The sequence below is a fragment of the Pelecanus crispus genome, chromosome 21 (genome assembly GCF_030463565.1).
Source record: "Pelecanus crispus isolate bPelCri1 chromosome 21, bPelCri1.pri, whole genome shotgun sequence".
Lineage (NCBI taxonomy): Eukaryota > Metazoa > Chordata > Aves > Pelecaniformes > Pelecanidae > Pelecanus > Pelecanus crispus.
Genome location: NC_134663.1, coordinates 6551295 through 6566936, shown reverse-complemented (window position 1 = coordinate 6566936; position 15642 = coordinate 6551295).

The window sequence follows — 15642 nt, the reverse complement described above, 5'->3', positions numbered from 1 at the left end:
CCGCCAGGCGGGGGCCACCAGCTGGGGGAGGGCCACAACCACCCACACAAAGAGGGCCAGCTGGCCCCCCCCCGGTACCCCAACATACCTGGGGGGAGGTCCGAGGGGGTCAGCAGCCCCCCAGCCCCCCCCCCACGGCCACTTGGGGGGCTCCTCCTGCCCCCCCAGCCTGGCTGCAGCACAGTTTCCCCAGGCAGGACAGTCCCCAAACCCACCCAGCACCTCCTTGAATGGCGGGGGGGGGGCGCTTGGGGAGGTTGTGGGGGGCTGAGCGGGGCTTGGGGGCGTCACTCACTCTATTTGCGGCACAGCTCGAGGGCCAGCACGGCCTGGCTCAGCTTGTCCTTGTTGCCCCGCAGCTCCCGCAGCAGCACCGAGTCCAGCTCCCGCTGCAGCTCCCCCAGGTGTTGCACCTCCAAAACCTGAGCAGGGGGGGTCACGGAGAAAAGGGGGAGCTCACGGGGGGGCTCTGCAGCTCCTCGAGTGGGTGGGGGGCAAGGGAGGGGCACTGAACACCCCCCCCATCGGGAGCACAACCCTTGTACAAGCCAGTGGAGAATCCACAGATGCAGCTGCTTGGCGGGGAGTTGGGGCGTTCTGGGGGCCTCGGGGGGGGGGGGGGGGTTAGGGGGAGGGCCGGGGGGCTACTGACTGGGGTGGGGGGTCCAGGAAGGTGTGAGAAGAGATTTGGGGGGGGCACTGACCCCCCCATATGCCACAGGGAGCACAACCCTTGTACGAGCCAGTGGAGAAACCACAGAGACCGCTAGGGGTGGCTCCCAGGGCGTTGGGGGGGCTCAGAGGAGTTTTGGGGGAATTTGGGGGGGACACGGAGCCCCCTCCTGCCATGGGGAGCACAACCCTTACAGGAGGCACTAGAGAATCCCCGGGCGTAGCTGCGGGGGGGTGGGTGTGAGGGGGTGTTCGGGGGGGTCCCCGACTCACGGGGGGCCCCAGGACGTAGAAGTAGGGGGCGAAGCCGTGGACGTGGAGGCAGATGCTGCTGCCGGCCGCCGTCACCCCAAACATGCGGAGGACGGGGACGGGGCCGTGGGTGGCCCCCGGCATCCCGGGGAGGGGGGACCCTGGGAGGAGGGGGGGGGCACAGCTGGGTGAACCCCCCCGAACTGGGGAGACGGGGCGGCGGGGGGCGTACAGCGGCATCACCCCCCCAGCAGGGGGGAGGTTCGTTGCCCCCCTGGGACCCAGCGGTGCCCCTCTGAGGGACCCATGGGTCTGAGTGGCCCCCCGAGGGCAATTCCCGCCGCCCTTCGGCACTCCCCGACTGCCTTCGGCGATTCCCGGCACTCTTCGGCACTCGCCGCCGCCCTTCGGCGATCGAGCGGGGCTAGGGCTGCAGTACCAAATTTTGGTCACCGGGTGGCAGCACCGAGCCACGGGAAAGAGCCCCACTGCGCATGCGCGGAGCCGGAGCTTCACGACCGTATTCGCGCACCACGTGGCAGCACAGAGCGCGGCAAAGCGCATGCGCCGGGCTGCCGCTGCAGGACCCGGATGCGAATGAGCAACCGCCGGCGATTCTTGGGCTTCGCTGTTCTCTGTGCACCTGTCCTCACCTCTGCGCTGTCGGAACTCTGCTCTCCTCATCCCGCCTACACACGAGGAAGGCTTCCTGTGCAGGGCTTCTCGATTAGCTGAGAACACGACGTCGTGTAGTCCGGAACGGCCCTTTAGTCAGCTGGGGTCAGCTGTCCCGCCCGTGTCCCCTCCCAACCCCTCGTGCCCCGAGCCCGCTCGGCGGCGGGGCGGTACGAGGAGCCGGAAAAGCCTCAGCTCGGTGCAAACGCTGCTCGGCAGTGGCTAGAACACCAGCGTGTCATCAACGCCGTTCCCAGTACAAATCCCAAACAGCGGAGGAGGGAGACGGGGCTGGGAGCGGGGAAGCGTCTGGGGGGCTGCAAGCAGCGCCCTGAGGGCCCAGAAGCAGAGGGGTTATGGGGGGCTGTGCCCAATATGGTGGGGCGGAGGCGGGGGCACGTCCCCGGGGAAAAATAACTCACCTGGGGGAAAGCTCGGGTGGAAAGCATTCAGGAGGGCAGGGAGACAGGGAGGAGAACACGGACAGACAGTGGGGTATGTATGGGGGAAAAGGCGCACGGGGGGACACGCGTGGGGATGACCTACGCCAGGGGGTCCGCCCGGGGTCATCCACAGCAGGTAACTCCCCTGGGACAACCCGCAGCAGGCAATCCGATCCGCGCCGCGTAACTGACCCACACCGGATCCACGCTGGATAACGCTCAGCGGTGCTCCTCACACTGCCAGCGTTTCACCCCACATTTAGCCCAGATGAGTGGTTGGGGTCTGTTTGGGTTTTGTTGGGTTTGGTTTTTCTTTTTTTTGGCTTTTCCATTATATAAAACTGGCATTTCCTTGCTTTTCCAAAAATATTCAATTCTGGGGTTGTTTAGTGCTTTTCCACACCATAAAAAATTGGTGATTCTTGCTTTTGGTTTTGTGCTTGAAAAAGAAGGGCTCTTTTGGGGTTTGGAGGTTTTTTTTTGGTTGGTTTGGTTTTTTTTTTTTTCTTTCCAGCTGCACATATCCAGGTGCATTTGGCTTTCCTGGGACCCCCAAGTTGTTGGGCGTCATCGCCCCAGCTTGTTCTTTTTTTCCCCCACAGTGCAGACCCAGAATCAGGGGGTTTGGGGTATTTTTGTGCGGTGGCGGCAGCTCCTGCTCCATGTGTGTGGCCCCACAGGGGAAAGTCCCCACTTGGGAGAATCAGTTTACACTTAGATATCTACACACATTCATATATTCAGGGAATATATATGTTTTTTATATATCTTTTCTATTTACACTTATGTAAATCTAAACAAATATATTATGTTTACACTTTTATATATTTACACATACATCTATTGTCTTGTTGCTGATGAAAATTACAGCCACGAAAGAGGAGGGAAACAGAAGAGAAGAAAAAGGAGATGTCAGGCAGCAACAGAGGTCTACAGGTTACTGTCAGTCAACACTGGACTCTAAAAAAAACAAACAAGCCACAACACCACACAAAACACAAAACAACCCAAACAAACAAACAAAAATAAAAACGAAACCCTGAAACCCCCCAAACATCAAAACCCAACACACAAAAACCAAGCAACAAACCAAAACCATGACGACGTATCTTTTTTTCTTTCGGAGCTCCTCCCTGTCTCACCGTGCTGTCTTGTCAGAGCACAAAGCGCAGGCGATCTGTATCCCAATGACATCTGCACGTGACAAATACATGTTCTGAAGTAGCCCAGATCTCTACAACTGCTATCATCATTGTGGTTTTAATAACCATAATTCAGTTTTATTGACTGATGCGTTTGTGAGGACGCTAATTAACTTTTAAACATAGCCTCTCCTGGGGCGGGGGGAACCCAAATGTCTTGGAGACTGAAAAAAAAAATGACAGTTCAGAGCTCCCAACCACGAGGGAGCAGCGAGGAAATTCATGAAAGTGAAGACAAACAGCAGCAACATTAAGCAAAATTTGGCTTCAATTCTGATCATGTACTTAAGAGACTCTCCAAGTCTACACCTCAATCCTATGAATGACCAGTCCTTTTTTGGAAGGGCAAACTTTTTTTACTTCAAAGTCCTAGATCGAAGGTTCCATAGAACAGAATGCGGATTGAGCCACAGGACAACATGCCACCAACATTCTAATGAAAGCAAACAAAGAAACAAAAAAAAAATCACACCAAAATCAAGTTTAAGCATCGGTTTCCATCACGTGACATTCGTTACACTTCTACTGGCATCTAGCTGCTCAAAAATTAACTACACCGACACCACATGCTACTAAAGATTTAGCGATGCACAGAAAAATAAAAGGCTATTTCCAACTTGCCCATAAAACTAGTATGAACAAACAGAAGAGAAACACTTGACCCTAACAAAAGTTACAGGCAGCTCTCAACTAATCCCAGATGAAAGTTTGTTCTTTTACCTGAAAGGAAAACATTCGTGACTCCCAAGGGACTGATGCAGGAACGAGGCATGCTCCAGTAACTGCAATTTTTCATCAGCTTTTCGGCACTGGCAGCGGATTTGCCTTTTCTCTCGGTTTGACGTGGAGTATCTGTAGCATCCTCGAGCTCACAAAGGTTTCTCAGCCCGACTCGTGCCGAGAGCGGCAGAGGCTGCCCAGCCCCAGCGAGGAGCAGCCAGGATGGGATGGGGCTGCCTCTGCTCACCCAGGCCGGGCAGGAGCTTGGCCCCAAAACCCCTCAACGACCCCGCTGCAACATTTGTCCCAGGGCCGCTTCCGCCCCCGCCAGCCCTGCAGAGAGATGGAGCAAGAAACAGTTGCGTCTGTGAGCAGGACAGAGGGGGAGAGAGAGACATGGGAGGGAGTGGAGGAGAGGAAGAAGAAAGGAAGGACAAAGACAGTGACAGAGAGAAAGAAACATTGGGGCAGAAGGAGAGACAAAGAAAAAAAGGCAGACAGGAAGAAAGTAGGAGATGGGGAGGGTGGGGAAGAAGGACAAGGAGCAGGACACAGCTTGTCAGAGAAAGACAGGGAGCAAGACAAGGTGATCCAGAGAGAAAAAAAGGGAGGCAAAAGAAGAAAGAGGAGAAAGTGAAAGACAGGCAAAAATTAGAACCAGGAAGAAGGACAGAGACAAAGGGAAAAAGGCCTAGGATGGGTAGGGGGGCGGGGGGCAGGGAACCGGCACTGGGCTGCAGGACAGAGATGGAAAAATTAAACACAGAGACACAGGGAGCACGACAGAATGACAGAGAGAGAAAAAAAGGGACGGAGAGCAGGACAGCATTGGAGGGAAAAACACAACTGTGATGAGCAGTGGGACATAGAGAGATGGGGATGCAAAAAGAGAGAAAGGAAAGAAGGGACAGCCAGCTGGACAGGGGGACACAGTTAGAAAGAATGGAAGAGGGAATGGGGCAGAGGGAAAGAAAGACAGAAAAGACAGTGAAAGGAAGCAGGGCAGAGGGACAGCAAGAGGAAAAAAAGAAAGGGACAGAGCGCTGGACAGAGATGGAGAAAAAAGCAGCAGGGACAGAGGACAAGGCGCAGAAAGAGTGACAGGGAGCAGGGCAGACGGGAGGGGGAAAATAAAACAGGGCAGCAGCAGGATGGAGATGGAGGAAAAAAACACTGGGACAGTCAACAGGACAGAGACGAATGTGAATACGGGCAGGGAGTGGGACAAAGGAAGACAGCGAGAAACGACAGGATAGGAAGCGAGACAGAGCGGCAGACAAGAATAATGACAATAAGAGAGAGAGAAAGACAAAGACCTTGAGAAGCACAGGGGGTTGGAGAAAGAAAGAGAGGTATTAGGAGCCCTGCAGAGAGACAGAGGACAACAAAAACTAGGGCAGGAAGTAGACTGTGAGCTACAGAATGAAAAAAAACAGTGACAGTGAGCAAGACAAAGGGATAGAGGGAGAAAGAAGGAAGGAGGGAGATAGGAAGGCAGGGACACAGAGCAGCACTGTCCTGGTTTTGGCTGGGATAGAGTTAATTTTCTTCCTAGCAGCAGGCATAGTGCTGTGTTTTGGATTTCGTAGGAGAAGAATGTTGATAACACGCTGATGGTTTAGTTGTTGCTAAGTACTGCTTATGCCAGTCAAGGACTTTTTCAGCTTCCCATGCTCTGCCAGGCGCACAAGAAACTGGGAGGGGGCACAGCCAGAATAGTTGATCCAAACTGACCAAGGGGCTATTCCATACCATGTGACGTCATGCTCAGTATAGAAACTGGGGGGGTTGGCCAGGGAGCAGCGATTGCTGCTCGGGAACCGTCGGGGTATCGGTCAGCGGGTGGTGAGCAATTGCATTGTGCATCACTTGCTTTGTATATCATTATCATACTGTTACTATTAGCATTACTATTTTACTTTATTTCAACTATTAAACTGTTCTTATCTCACCCCAGGAGTGCTTCTCACTCTTACTCCTCCGATTCTCTCCCCCATCCCATCAGGGTAGGGGCAGTGAGCGAGCAGCTGTGTGGTGCTGAGCTGCTGACTGGGGCTGAACCCCGACAAGCACGTACAGGCACAGAGGAAAAGGACGCTAGGGAACAGGTCAGAGCAATTGTAGGGAAAAGGGATAGATGCAGATCAGGACAAAGAGATGGAAAAGGAAAAAACCACAATGGTTGCTGGACAGAGAATGAAGAAAACCAGGGAGAGGGAGCAGGAGAGAAGAACAGAGAGGCAAGGAGAGGTAAAGGGACTGGGATGCACAAAAGGGGAGACAGGGCCCAGGACCCACCGCAGCTCTCGCGCTCAACGCTGCCAGGAGAATTTGCCAGTTCAGATGCTTCCTTCTCCTTCTCTCCTCCCTTCCTCTTCTGTAACTCCGGTGGCTCGGCTGTGCTCCACCTAAGAGGATACACAGGTCTCTTACAGCTCTCACGAGACACGGCTGCCCAGACACATTGCCTCACTCGCTCGTGTGCTCTGCAACTACAAAGAAGGATCCTTCCTCACCCAGAGGCACAGGCGCTCTCTTGCCTGCAGCAGGAGGCAGCTGCCGGCTGCACCCTCTTTCTTTTATTCTTCAGCTGCTTTACCTTTCTCTGCCCTCGCCAGCTTCAGCTGCAGCAGCTCTCCTCCACAGCCAGCAAGCACTCCACCATCTCCTTTTGCCCCCACACCACTAGGAGAGCGAGGCCAGGCACAGACAACCCCCACCAGCCTGAAGCTGGGGCAGTCAACGGCATCTCCAGGGGAGGAACGGGCAACCGTGTCCTCAGCGCAGCCACTGGGAGGGGGAAAGAGCAACCAGTGGCCATTATTACCACAGCCTGCCCCCCGCCACAGCCCCTCCTTATGCAGGGGCTTCTGCAGACACTGCTCCTTCCCTGCACTGCTGCTATCGGTACCGCATTAAGGGAGAATCCAGCGCGTTCGAGGGCCAGCTTCCAGCCTTCACGACAGGGCTTGGGGGTGATCTAGGGCTACAGGACAGGCTTCGGGGCAGGTGCTGGAGCTGGGGGCAGCTGCATGGGCTCAGCGGGCCCGGGGGGGGCTCAGGGGGAGCCCTGGCGAGTTGGGGACGTGCCCGCCGTCTGCGCCAGCGGCATGTCCTCCTCCTTCCCTCCTACCGCCGCTCTCTCTCGGGGAACTCCCCGGGGCTGCCCCGACCCCGCTCGCCCCCAGCTGCCCGGCAGCCTGCCGCAGCGGCAGCTTTGAAGCTTCCCCTCCCGCCACCCCCGGGTGCCCGGCGGGCAGCAGACACCCCTGCACCCACCAAAGGGGCTCGCTCACATCACATCATCGCCGCTGCTCCTGGCCCTCACCCGCCACCGGCAATCGCGCCCGCCGCGCCGCCATGCCGCTCCCGACCACCGCGCATGCGCCGGACACCGACGGCGCGCCGGAGGGGCCAGACCCGGCGCGCGAACGCCGGGACGCAGCACCGCGATTGGGCCGTCAGGCTGCCGCGTGACTGGGCCGTGCCGCGAAAACTACAGCTCCCGGCATGCCCCGCGCAGGCAACATGGCCGACCGCAAGCCCCTTTCCCAGCACCGCAGCTGCCGGCACGCCGCGAGAGGCAGCCGGCCCCGCTCTCTCCCTTGCGGGGACGCCGCCGTTCCCCCCGCCGAGCCCTCGGCGCAGCCCGCGCTCCTCAGGCAGCGCCCTTCCCCTCTGTCCCGCTCCCTTTAGGTAGCTCCGGGGACCCTCGGGGCCCAGCCTCCCCTCTTGCGCGTCCCGGTCCCTTTACCTCTCCTCGCCTCTGCTCTTCTCTCCTGCTCCCTCTGTTTTTTTTTCATCCTCTTTCTCTGTCCTGCAACCATCGTGGTTTTTCCCTTTTCAATCTCTTTGTCCTGATCTGCATCTATCCCTTTTTCCCCACAATTGCTCTGACCTGTTCCCTAGCGTTTTTTTTTTTTTTTTCCCCCTTCTTTCCAGAGAAGAAAAGGAGAGGTCAGGCAGCAACAGAGCCCTGCAGGCTGCCACCAGTCAACATCGCACTCTAAAACAAACTAAACCAACCCCCCCCCAAACAGGGCTCCGGCTTTGCCTTGCTGCCATACAGCCCCAACATCTATCGCACACTCAGTTGCATTTCTCATCCAAGCCCACCTACAAAATTACAAACATCTGGGGACTTCTCCCACACCAAAGACACCAGCACTAAAACCTCTTGCTGGCCCTCACCATCCCTTGGCAGTGCTTTCACAGCACCACAAGTACTGTGTTTTTTATCCAGCACCCAGTCTTCAACTTAGCTTTCAGAGGGCCTGGAGTCTGAATCCATCCTTGAGAAGAAAAGCCACACTCAGCTCACAGGATTGATCCTGTAGTCGCCAGGGCCCTCTTCATCATCTGCAAAGAAAAAAAAAACCACCACACACCAAAAGAGAACAAACCCAAACCAAAAACCCATCCATAGACAAGTCCACCAGCAGTCAGCATTGCATCTCTCAATACTGACCTTGCCCGCAACATCCCCCACCTCGGGCACGCCAGGACAGTCCCGCTCGCCTGCTCCGTGCCGGTTCCACACTCGGACACTGTTGCTGTCATCGCTTGAGGCACCTAGGATACCAAGAGAGACAAAATTACCGTTCTGCTTGTGAGAAAGAAAAAAGATCACTGGCCACATGCTCTTCCTCTCTGCTACTCAGCTCACCTCAAACGCTCATCCAGTTCCAAACACAGCTCCCACACGATCTGCAAATTCAGAGGCAAACACTTCAACTGACTTGCAACGTAACGCTTCGCTATAGACCCCAGCCAGGCTCACCTGCTCAAACCGCTCGTCAGCGTGCGGTGTCCCACCTCCCAGCCTGTGCAGCACCTGCAAAAGCCCAAGCGAAGCAGCACACGCTGAGGTAATGCCCAAAACGGGAGCCTGCCCGCACCGATTCCCACCCCACGCCGCCTCACCTTTGCCGTTTGCCTGCGCTCCCTCTGCTGTTGTCAGGGTGCCGCGTTCACGCTTGCGCACCACCTGTAAGGCCCAAACAACACGGGCGGATTGTAACGCCAACCAGCAATACAGCCCCTCAGAAAGAGCCACCGCTTCAGCCCGCCCATCACCGCTCACCTTGCCCGAGACAGCCCCGGCGCCCGTATCCCACGTCACTCCTCCCTTTGGGCCTTCAAATAAAAACCAAACCACACACACCACTAATCAAGCAACACGGAGAGTGCAGCCAGAGAGCCGCCAGCCAGGCATCCCCCAGCGCCATGCACCAACCCGCCCTCCCGCAGCGCTCCGCTCTCCTGCGTCTCCCTTCGGAGCGCCACGCCTCACCCTGCGGGAGCGCGGCCCAACGCATCATCCGCATCCAGAGCCATGCCCGGCCGCCCCGGCGCCCGCGAGGCCGCCCCGGCGCCCGCGAGGGCCCATTTAGGAACAGCGCGAGGCCGAGCAGGGCCTGCCATTACAGCAGGGAACTTGAGGAGAGGGGTTCTTGGGGGTCTCGGTGGCACTTTGGGGTGGGGTTTTTTGATTGGGTTTTTTTTTCTTTTCTTCCCTTTCTTTCTGGCTTGAAAATGGGGGGTTAGGGAAATAAAGAGAAAAATTGAAAAATAGGGAGAGTGAGGTAAAACAGATAAAGAAAGAAATTTAAAAAAAACAAAAGGCGCTAAAGGCAGGCAAGAAGTAATTAAAAGAAACGACAACATAATAAAGACTGGGAAGGGGATAAAAGTAGAAAATGTCAAAAAGTAACAGGGATTAGGGAAATAAATGTCAAAAATTAAAAAGAAGCGATGGCAAACTAAAAAGGGAGACCTAGAAAGAAAATCTAAAAGGTGATGGCACAGAAGAAAGAAGAAATAGCTAAAAAATAAAGACAGTGAACAGGATAACAGTACGCATAGGAAAAAAAAACTTAAAAAGCAACGATCATTAGGGAACTAAAGGAAAAAATTCTGAAATAGAGAAAGCAAACTAAACCAGAAGTAGAAAGTAAATTTAAAAAGCAATGGGACTAAGGAAAGACAAGAAGTAAATTTAAAAAAAATAAAGACAGCCACAAAAAGACAGCAAATGAGGGGAAAAAGGTGAGAGAAAATTTTAAGAGCAGCAGTGATTAAGGAAACAAGGAAAAAATGTTTTAAAAGCATCAGTGAACTAAAACAGAGATGTAGAAAGACAATTTAAAAAGCGAAGGCACTAAGCAAAGAGAATAAATAATTAAAAAATAAAGACAGGGAATGGGATAAATGTAGAAAACTTAAATAGTCATGGGGAGTAGGACAATAAAGAAAAAAATTTCAAAACAGGGACAGCAAACTAAAAACATGTAGGAAGAAAATTGAAAAAACAATGTAGTAATGTAGACAAGAAATAATAAAAAACTAAAGTCAGTGAACAGAATAAAAGTAGACAGAAAACTTTAAAAGCAATGGTGATTAAAGAAATAAGGAAAAATAAATAGTGATGGTGAAATAAAACGACATAGAAATAAAATTTAAGAAGTGAGGGCACTAAAGAAGGACAAGGAATAATTAAAACAAATACAGCAAAATAAAGACAGCAAATGGGATAAAAGGGGACAGGAAACTTTAAAAACACTAGTGATTAAGGAAATAAGGAAACAATTTAAAAATAGAAACAGCAGACTAGAACAGAGATGTAGAAACAGAACTTTAAAAGCAAGGGCACTGAGGAAAAGCAAAGATATAATTAAAAAATAAAGACAGGGAACAGGGTAAAAGTAAAAAACCTTAAGTAGCAACGGGGAGTAGGGCAATAGAGAGAAAAAAATTAAAACCGGGACAGTGAACTAAAACAGAGACATAGAAGGAAAATTTAAAGAGCAAAGGCACTAGTAAAGACAAGAAATGATGAAAAAAATAAAGACAGTGAACAAAAGTAGACAGAAAGTTTTAGGAGCAAATAGGATTAAGGAAATAAGGAAAAAATTAATAAATAGCAACAGCAAACTAAGACAAATAAAATTTAAGAAGTGAGGACACTAAGGAAAGACAAGTAAGAATTAAAAATAAAGACAAAGGGAAAAAAGTAGACATAGAAAGAAAATTTAAAAAGCGATGGGGTATTAGGGAAATAAAAGGGAAAATTAAAAATAGGGACAGCAAACTAAAAGAGGTCAAGAAAGAAAATTAGAAATTTTTTAAAATGTAAACCACATGGAAATATAATCTAAAAAGTGACAGGGTACACAACACACAGGAATTAAAATATGGATAGGGAGCTTGATAAAAGTAGACACAGAATGAAAATTGAAAAAGCAACAGGGTTCAGGACAGACAGGAAAAAACTTTAAAAATAAAGACAGTGAATTGGTTAAAGTAGACAGAAAGTTTTAAAGGCAACTGGGTAAAGGACAAGCAGGAAAAAAATTTAATGGGGACAGAAAACTGGATAAAAGTTGACTTAGAAAATGTAAAAAGCAAAGGCATTAAAGAAAGACAAGAAAAAAATTTAAAAATAAGCATAGGGCGATAGAGACATAGGAAGAAAATTATAAAAGCAGAGGCATTAAGGAAAGACAAGAGGAAGTTACAAAATAGGAATAGGGAGAAAAAGAGACAGGAAGAAAATGTCAGAAGCAACAGACAAGAAACAAAAGAGAGTGAATTGGTTAAATAGACATGGAAAGAAAATTTTTAAAGCAATGGGGTACAGGATAGACAGGAACACAAAAAAATAGGGACAGCAAAGTAGATAAACTTTGACATAGAAAATTTAAAATGCAATGGCTTTAAGGAAAGACAAGAATAAACCAAAAAATAGGAATGGTAGAAAAATAGACACACACATAAAAGTAAATTTAAAAGGCAACAGGGTACACAACACAGGAAAGAATTAAAAAAATACAGATAGGGAGCTTGGTAAAAGTAGACATGGAAAGAAAATTGAAGATGTGACAGGGCACAGGACAGATGGGAGAGAATTAGAAAATAAAGTCAGTGAATGGATAAAAGTAGCCATAGAAACAAAAATTTAAATTGACAGAGTATAGTACAGACAGGAAAAAGTTAAAGAAGGACAGGAAACCAAATAAATGGAGACATAGAAAGAAAATTTTTAAAGCAACTGGGTACAGGACAGAAAGGGAGGAATTAAAAAATAGGGACAGGGAATTGGATAGAGGGAGACATAGAAAGAAATTTTTAAAAGCAACAGGCTACAAGAAACACAGGCAAGAATTTAAAAAAATCAAAACAGGAATGAGAATAGAAGGAAACATTAAAAGAAAATGTAAAAAGTGTGAGAGGGTATACAGAAGAAAGAGGAATTAAAATTTAGGAAAAGGGAGCCAGATAAAAGGAATTATTGGAAGATAAATTTAACAGCAATGGTGTACAAGAAATATAGGGAAGAATTAAAAAAAAAAAATCAAGAAAGGGAGCTGGATGGAGGGATACATAGAAGGAATTTTGAAAAGCAACTGAGTACAAGAAACATAGGCAAGAATTAAAGCATGGGACAGGGAGATGGATAGAGGACAACGTAGACAGGAAATTTAAGCTACGATCAGGTACAAGAAACACAGGAATATTTAAAAAAACAGGGACGGGGAGATGGATAGAAGGAACCATAGAAAGAAAACGTGTAAAGCAATGGGGTGCAGGACAGAGGGAGGAAGTGAAAAATAGGGGCAGGGCACCAGAGAAAGGGAAACGTAGAAATTCAAATGTGACGGGGTACAGAAAGCACAGGAAAGCGTTAAAAAACAGGGATTGGGAGCCACAAAGAGGGAAACATAGGGGAAGAAATGAACAGGTGAAGCGGTGCAGGGCAGAGCTGGCAGAAGCGTCACAAGTTTTTGGGAGCCAGACCAGTAGGTGGGCTGGCAGAGAGGGAGACAGAGGCGGGTACGGGCAGGGAGGCGTGCAGAGATCTGGGGAAGGGGGCACAGACAGACCGGGACGCACACGAGAGAACACGCGACTCGCCGTGGCTCCTGGCACCGGCAGGAGGCTTTCGTGGCCCCAAAGCTCTTCTCTCCACCTCAGGGGCGGATGCTGCCGCCTCCACCACGAGGCTTCCCGGCGGCTCGCACGTGCGGCCGATGGAGGCACCGAGCTCCCGGCAGCGCATGCTGGCGGTGCGCTCCAGCGGGGATGGCTCGGACGGACCCTTCCTTGCTGCGGGCACTGGCTGTGCCTTGCTGCAGGCACCTAGCCCGCAGGGCCCCCTTGGATTGCCTCCTTGGACGGTTCCCCTTCATCAACTGCCTCGGGCAGGTGCGCCTGGACAGACCCTGCCCTGGCCAAGGGGAAGCATTAAAAAATAGGGACAGCGAGACGGATAGAGGGAGACAGAAAACTTAAAAAGCAACAGGGTACAGGATGGATAGGAAAATACTAAGAAATAATGACAGGGAGACGGATAGGGGGATACATAGAAAGACAAAGTAGAAAGCAGAGGGTACAGGAAACACAGGAAAGACTTAAAATAGGGACAGGTGGAACAGAGGGAGAAATAGAAAATTCAAGAAGTGACAGGGTACAACTCACACAGGCGAGAATTAAAACATAAGGCCAGGGAGCTGGCAAGAGAGAGATATGTATAAAGAAAATTTTAAAACCTACAGGCTAAAGGGAAGAGTGAGAAGAAATACAAAAATAGGAAAAGGGAGCCAAATAGAGGGAGGCATAGAAAGAAAGTTTGAAAAGCAGTGCGGTACAGAGCAAAGGGAGGTGCTAAAGAATAGGCTCAGGGAGCCAGATAGGGGGAGATACAGAAATGAAATTTTATAAGTAATAGAGTGCAAGGCAGTGCAGAAAAACTAAAAAATAGGGAGAAGGAGCCAGTTAGAGACACACATAGAAAAAGTTTAAGAGCCAATGGGGTACTGGGCAGAGCTGGCAGAGGAATAACAAGTTTTGGGGAGCCATACCGGTAGGTAGATGGGCAGCGAGGGAGACGGAGGCAGGCAGGCAGGCATCTGGAGAAGAGCGGCAGAAATGGGCCAGGATGCAGAGGAGAGGACGTGTGACTCGCCACAGCTCCTGGTGCCGGCAGGAGACCTTCTTCGGTCTCCAAGACCCAGAGAGAAGTCCCGATGCTTCTCTCTCTGCCTCTGCCCTTTCCTCCTCTGCAGGACCGCCTGCCTGACCCTCACCCATCCAGTAGCACGCAGCGAACACCTCGATGCTCCTCATCCGCAAGACTTGCTCAATATGTGGCAGCTTAGATCAACGGAGGCACCAAGCTCCCCGCACTGCATGCTGGCATCTGCTCTGTTGGGAATGGTTCAGAGGGATCCTTCCTCACCGCAGGGACTGGCTGTTCCTTGCTGGAGGCACCTACCTGTGGGATTCCCTCCTCAGCCCCTTCCCCTTCATCAGCTTCCTCCAGCAGGTGTGCCCAGGCAGCCCCCGTTGTAGCCAGAGCCCCGTCGCACAGAGGGGTGGGCCGCATCCTCAGCCTCACTGGCTGCACCTGGGGCAGCCCCAGGTACGGCCCCACCGGAGGCCATTGGAAACAGGTGCTGTTGCCAAAGCCTGTGGCACTCCAGCCCCTCCCCTGCACCTGGCCCCAGCTCCCTGCCCAGGGGCTGCACACACATCCGGGGGCACAGAGAACGCAGGAAAAGTTTATTAATGCACGTAAGAAATCCCAGAAGTGAGTTGGCTGCAATGCTCAGTGCCCAAACGCAGCAAGAAAGAGGCATAAAGGACAGAGGGACATAGAGATGTGGGATGCCACGAATAAGGGGGCAGGGGGGACGGACAGGACAACCGCATAGCCGAAGGAGACCGGAGAGATTGCACAAAAAAATCAGGGACAGAGAGATGGAGAAAGACGTAAGATGGGTGGGGGACATGAGAGAGGCAGAAGGGACAAGCAAGACAAGACAGAGACCAGACAAAAGACATGAAACAATTTTAGCATGATAGGGGAAAAGAAACATAGGCAAGAACTACAAAAATAGGAACAGGGAGCCAGATAAAGGTACACGTAGAAATAAAACTGCAAAAAAGCGACAGGGTAGAGGACAGAGGGAAGAAATCAGAACAAGAGACAGGGAGATGGATAGACATAGACAAAAATTTTTCAAAGCAATAGGATACAAAAATCATACACAAGAATTAAAAAAACCCAAAAGATACGCAGAGCCCCATAGAGGGAGATGTAGGAAGAAAACCTGAAAAGGGACAGGGTACAACAAACACTGGCAAGAAGTTAAAATCAGGTCAGGGAGACAGAGAGGGGAAGGTAGCAAAAAAGTTTAAAAAGCGACTGGGCTTAAGAAATATATGCAAGAATTTAAAAAGATAGGGACAGGGAGCTAAAAAGGAAGTTTCAAAAGCCATGGGGTACAAGAAACGTAGGCAAGAATTAAAAAATAGGGACAGGGAGCCTGATAAAAAAGCTGAGGTGGGTTGGCCTCGAACGGCTGCCAGGTGCCCACCGAGCCGCTCTATCGCTCCCTCTCCTCGACAAGACGGAGACAGAAAATAGAACAAAAAAGCTTGTAGGTCGAGATAAGAACAGAGAGATCGCTCACAGATTACTACCACAGGCAAAACAAATTCAACTCAGGGATATTAATTTAATTTATTGTCAATCAAAATCGGACTAGGTTAGTTACAAATAAGAACAAATCTAAGTGTTCAAAAAATGGGTAGATGTGGCACTTGGGGACATGGTTCAGTCTAGTCTACCCTTGACTGGTTTAGAGTAGAATTGGTGGTGTAGGCTAATGGTTGGA